Here is a 5,460-nt window from a genome sequence, read left to right on the forward strand (position 1 = left end):
TATCTTTGTTTTAGTTACATTCTGTGAAATTGGTATCTTTTCTTTTTGAGTTGCCAGTTCCTGGGGAGTTGCTGCTGGGGGTCGTTGGCTGACAGACAAAAAGGACCTTCAATTGATTCTATGCTGTGTAAATGGGGAATGGATAATTGGACAGTACTATGTTTTCCCATATCGTGGGGGTAGCAGAGTATTTCATTTTTAAATTGGGTTCTTTGCTAGTTAGTGTGTTACTTATAATAATAGCATGATGAGTATGATATGGTTATGATTATTTGATTTATCCTTAGTTCATATTAGGTAGCACTGGTTTAACATTTGTTGTAGTTATTGTAGTTTGGCTGTTTAATGTGTTTGTCTACCCCCCGTGATTTTTGTTTGGTATTTATTTCCAACCTCTATTTATTTTTTGAGTAATGCAGCGTGGAGGATGGAGTGGAAGAGTGGAGAGTCTCAGGAACAACAGACTGTACAAGAGGAGCAAGCAGATGGCACTGACACTAGAGCTTCAGGAGGAGTCACAGGCACTGAGGCTGAAGAAAGCAGAGATCCAACAATGCTGGACCTGGCTAGCATTCCTCGTGCCCACATGGGCCAGCAGACCTGGACACTCAACCAGAGAAGCCGTGGAAGTCACGCAGGCAAAAGGGGAAGGAGAGGTACTAGCACACTGTCATAAAATCCCCAGTTGCAGTAACTCCAGACTTGCCACTAGGTTTAAAGATACCTCCAGACATTGTTCAGATGCAACACGATGACTCCAGCCTTGTGACTTTATTGGGCAGTGCTAAAGAGAGAGAGGTGGGGAGGAGTCTTCCCTGCAGAATGGTATTCTCTATCATCAACATGGACCAGCTAAGCAACTAGTGGTTCCCAAGGTGGCCCGAGACACTGTACTTGGGTCACTCTGGTCCCTGGGCTGGCCACCTAGGGAAGCACAAGACCCTGGCTCGCGTTAGACTGTACTTTCACTGGCCTGGTTTGCAAGCAGATGTTGCTCAGTTTTGTAGGACTTGCCCTATGTATCATAAGACTTCAAGTAAATTACCTTGTAGAGCTCCACTTCAACCCCTCCCCATTGTTAGCACTCCCTTGGAGCGACTTGGTATGGATATTGTTGGTCTAGCTGAAAAAAGTAAAAATGGAAACTAGTTTCCCTGAAATCTGTCAAAGCAAAGATTGTGGCATTCACCTTGGTCCAGTTCATCTCTAGGGTTGGTTTCCCTCATGAGATTTTAACTGACCAAGGCACTAACTTTATGTCCACGCTTCTGAAATAGGTTTACCAACTGCTTGGCATCAAGAGTGTGCGAACAACCCCCTACCACCAATAGACGGACGGACTGACAGAAGGGTTCAATCCGACCCTCAAGCAAATTCTCCATAAGTTCGTCAATGACACTGGTTCTGATTGGGATCAATGGCTACCCTACCTCCTTTTCGCATTCGGGGAAGTACCCCAGGCCTCTACTGGGTTTTCTGCATTTTAACTCTTGTATGGTCATGAGGTAAGGGGACCACTGACCTTGCTTAGAGGGAGGGACCAGCAGAGAGAGGGGGGTGTTAACATCATCTCCTATGTTGTAAGGATAAGAGACACGCTACAGAAGATGGCAGAACTTTCCCAGCAGCACATGGCGGATGCCCAGGGTACCAGAAAGAATGGGATGATAAGTTTACCCAGCAGAGGACCTTTGTTCCAGGTCAGAAGGTCCGCAAGCTGGCAAAATGGCAGGGACACTGGCAACTTGGATCCACCACCTACCAAGTTTCTACTGCAAGCCAACCACGTTCCAGCAGGGTGCGTCATGTGAACCTCCTAAAGGAGTTGGCTGAAAGACTTGAGAGGAAGGCAGCGGTATTGCTGATCAGAGCTGTGGAGGAGGAAGAGGTGGTAGATGACCAGTATCTGCCCTCAGTAGCCCCAGTGGATCCTGACCTGGACCATCTGCCAGCTGATGGATAAAATCAGGTGAAAGCTTGAAGTAATCGTCTAATATGTCAAGAGTACGCAGGTAGCACAAATATGGTGGAGCATGATATTGTGTTAAAGGAGGAGGCTCCAGTTAAACAAATGAGTTACAGAATCCCAGAGCGCCTCTTGGTGTCCTTAAAAAAAGAATGGGACCTGATGCTGTCTCTGGGGATCATCTAGCACTCCAAAAGTGAGTGGTGGAATCCAGTGGTGTTGGTTCCAAAAAAGGATGCCACAAAAAGTTTTGTATTGATTTCCGATACCTGAACTCTGTGTCAAAGTTTGATTGCTATCCAACGCCACATATTGATGACATGATTGAGCACCTGGGGAAAGCAAGATACCTGGCCCAGCACACACACCTAAACCATGCCCTTAGCTGCCAGTAGCTCTGCACCAGTCGCTGATTGGCTGATATAGTGGATGGAGTGTTAGTGTATTCACCCTTTGGTTTGACTGCTGTTTTGACGCTAGCAGTTTGCCTTTTGGCCAACACTATCTTGGTATTTTGAAGAAAGAAGTCACCATAATTGGTCAGCGTGGGAAAACGACACAGCTTAGCCAATGTCAATGGTTTCACTGCTGCTTCACTCAGCTAAATGCTAAAGAGGAAACATTGTTGGTCTTCAACTGGCTGATTCGAGTCATCCAGCAGAGATTTTTGGGCCTATCAGTGGGATTGCTATGGAAAAAGTAAACATGACTTTACTCTTTTAAAACCAAATGATATTTAACCATGTGTCCAGCTAATTTAATTAGCTGACGTTACTGTTTTGTGGGATTTAACTTGATTGATTATTTTATAATCATTTGCCAGATTAAAATGTTTCACCAAACCAAGTTCCTTCCCTAGACTATTTAGCAGAGCCACCGTCTCTCTGCATCCAGATCTTAGTGTCTCCTGAGTTAATTGTGATTGAGTTAAAGAAATGCAAACAACCCAGAGCGTTGTTTTCTCATAACAAAGAATGAAACTGTGGTTAAGTTATCAATAATAGCACAAAGGAAAGGAAACAAGGGTACAAAATGAAATAAGAGAGATTGGGTAGAGAGACAGTGAGAAAGGCAGGGTTACAGAGAGAGTGATGAAGATGATGGTGGGATGTGCAGATTCAGGGAGGAGTGGCATTAGAGTCAAACAGGGACTGAGAAAGAGGAGGGGATGAAGAGAATGAGAGAGAAATAAATCAGTTAAATGACTCAGGTTTGTTCAGAAAGCTGCCAGAGCTGCAGCTATCTGCAGACCTCTGCAGATGGAGGTTGAGGACGGAGCAGAGCTCTGCTTTCCACAGTTCCCAAACACCTCCTGCAGGAAGCCCTCGTCTCCTTGGCCCCAAACACTGCTCATTTACATTGTGTGTTTCTCCATTTCTCTGAACACTGTGACTCTCAACCTGCTCATCATCATCTCAATCTCCCACTTCAGGCAGATATTAACTTCTTTGCTTCTCTCTACAGGATTTGTAACTTTAAAACGTAAACAGCTGATGCATTTAGAAGAATTGTCTTTGAGCTAGTTCTGAATAATGTTGCTCCAAATGTCTGACTTTGATGCCAGAGATTTTTGTTCATGTCTACTCTGTTACCAGATGACCAGATGGGCAGAGCATTTTGAAGACCTCCTGAACAGGCCAGCACCCCCAAACCCTCCAGACATAGCAACAGCCAGCATGGATCTCCCGATCAACTGTGAAAAGCCGACCAGAGCAGAGATCAGGAAGGCTATCACCCTGATGAAGAACGGGAAGGCGGCTGGACCCTACAATATACCAGCAGAGGCCCTAAAGGCAGACTTGGATGCATCAGTGGAGATGCTGTACCCACTCTTTGAGAGGATCTGGGAGGAAGAGGATGTACCGGCAGACTGGAAAGAAGGATACCTTATCAAGATCCCTAAGAAAGGTGACCTCAGCGACTGTAACAATTACAGGGGCATCACACTCCTATCGGTGCCAGGAAAGGTCTTCAACCGAGTCCTCTTGGAGAGGATGAAGGAAACCGTAGATTCGCAATTGCGAGACGAACAGGCAGGCTTCCGGCAAAATAGATCCTGCACTGACCAAATCGCTACTCTACGCATCATAGTTGAACAGTCCTTGGAGTGGAAGTCATCATTGTACATCAACTTCATCGACTATGAAAAGGCATTCGACAGCGTGGATCGAGAAACCCTCTGGAAGCTCCTTCGGCACTATGGCATCCCAGCCAAGTTGGTCAACCTGATTAAAAACTCCTATGAAGGCATGTCCTGCAGAGTTATACATGGAGGACAGCTCACAAACAGCTTCCAAGTACGAACAGGAGTCCGACAAGGATGCCTGTTGTCACCTTTCCTCTTCCTCCTCGCAATTGACTGGATTATGAAGACATCCACCAGCGAGCGTAGGAACGGAATACAATGGACTCTGTGGAGCCAGCTCGACGACTTAGACTTCGCTGATGATCTGGCACTACTTTCGCACAGCCAGCAGCAGATGCAAGAGAAGACAAATGTAGTGGCAACCTTGTCACAGACAAATCGGCCTAATCATCCACAGGGAAGACCAGAATCCTAAAGACCAATTCCGCAAGCACAGAAACCACTCTGAATGGGAGCCCCCTGGAAGAAGCGCAGTCCTTCACATAATTGGGAAGCATCATTGACCAGCAGGGCGGTACAGACGCAGATGTCAAGGCAAGGATTGGTAAAGCAAGAGCGCCTTCGCCCAGCTCAAGAAAATCTGGACCTCCAGAGGCTGTCAGTGACACCAAGATCCGAATATTCAACTCCAACGTAAAGTCAGTCTACTGTATGGGGGCAGAGACCTGGAGGATATAAGACTACCATCAGAAAAGTTCAGACCTTCATCAACACCTGCCTCAGAAGAATTCTCCAGATCCGATGGCCTGACACCATCAGTAATACCAACCTCCGGGAAAGGACGTGCCAACTCCCTGCCGAAGAGAAATCAGGAAGAGGAGATGGAGCTGGATAGGGCATACCCTACGAAAACCACCAACCAGCATCACTAGGCAGGCGTTGCGGTGGAACCCACAAGGCAAACGGGAGAGAGGTCGGCCAAGAAACACCTGGTGACGCGACCTTGAGGCTGACACCACCAAGATGGGCTACACCTGGAACCAGTTAGAGAAAATGGCCCAGGACAGAAGACTCTGGAGAGCTGTTATTGTTGTTGTTGGCGGCCCATACCCTGGTAGGGGTGACGGGCAGTAAGTAAGTAAGTAACTCTGTTACCAATATTGATCATTGCTTTCTAATCACTGTGACCTCAACCTCAAGTCATTTTAACTGTCTAATCTTACTGATATGGGGATTGAAAAATTATTATATTATTAAATTAAAAATACATTATTATAATGTTTTTAATTTTGAATACTGGTTAGGGTTGTTCTGTCAGTGTTGTTTGTTTAGTGATACTTTTCTCTTTCTCTCCAGGCAGCTCCACACACCCACCAACATTATCCTCCTCTCTCTGGCTGTCTCAGAC

General features: G+C 46.1%; 1 pseudogene; it reads left to right on the forward strand.

Moving 5' to 3' along the window:
* Positions 1–3,225: 3,225 nt before the first annotated feature.
* LOC116698445 (trace amine-associated receptor 13c-like) overlaps positions 3,226–5,460 on the forward strand; it is a 3,120-nt pseudogene continuing 885 nt past the window's right edge.

This window comes from Etheostoma spectabile, chromosome 11 (assembly GCF_008692095.1).
Source record: "Etheostoma spectabile isolate EspeVRDwgs_2016 chromosome 11, UIUC_Espe_1.0, whole genome shotgun sequence".
Lineage (NCBI taxonomy): Eukaryota > Metazoa > Chordata > Actinopteri > Perciformes > Percidae > Etheostoma > Etheostoma spectabile.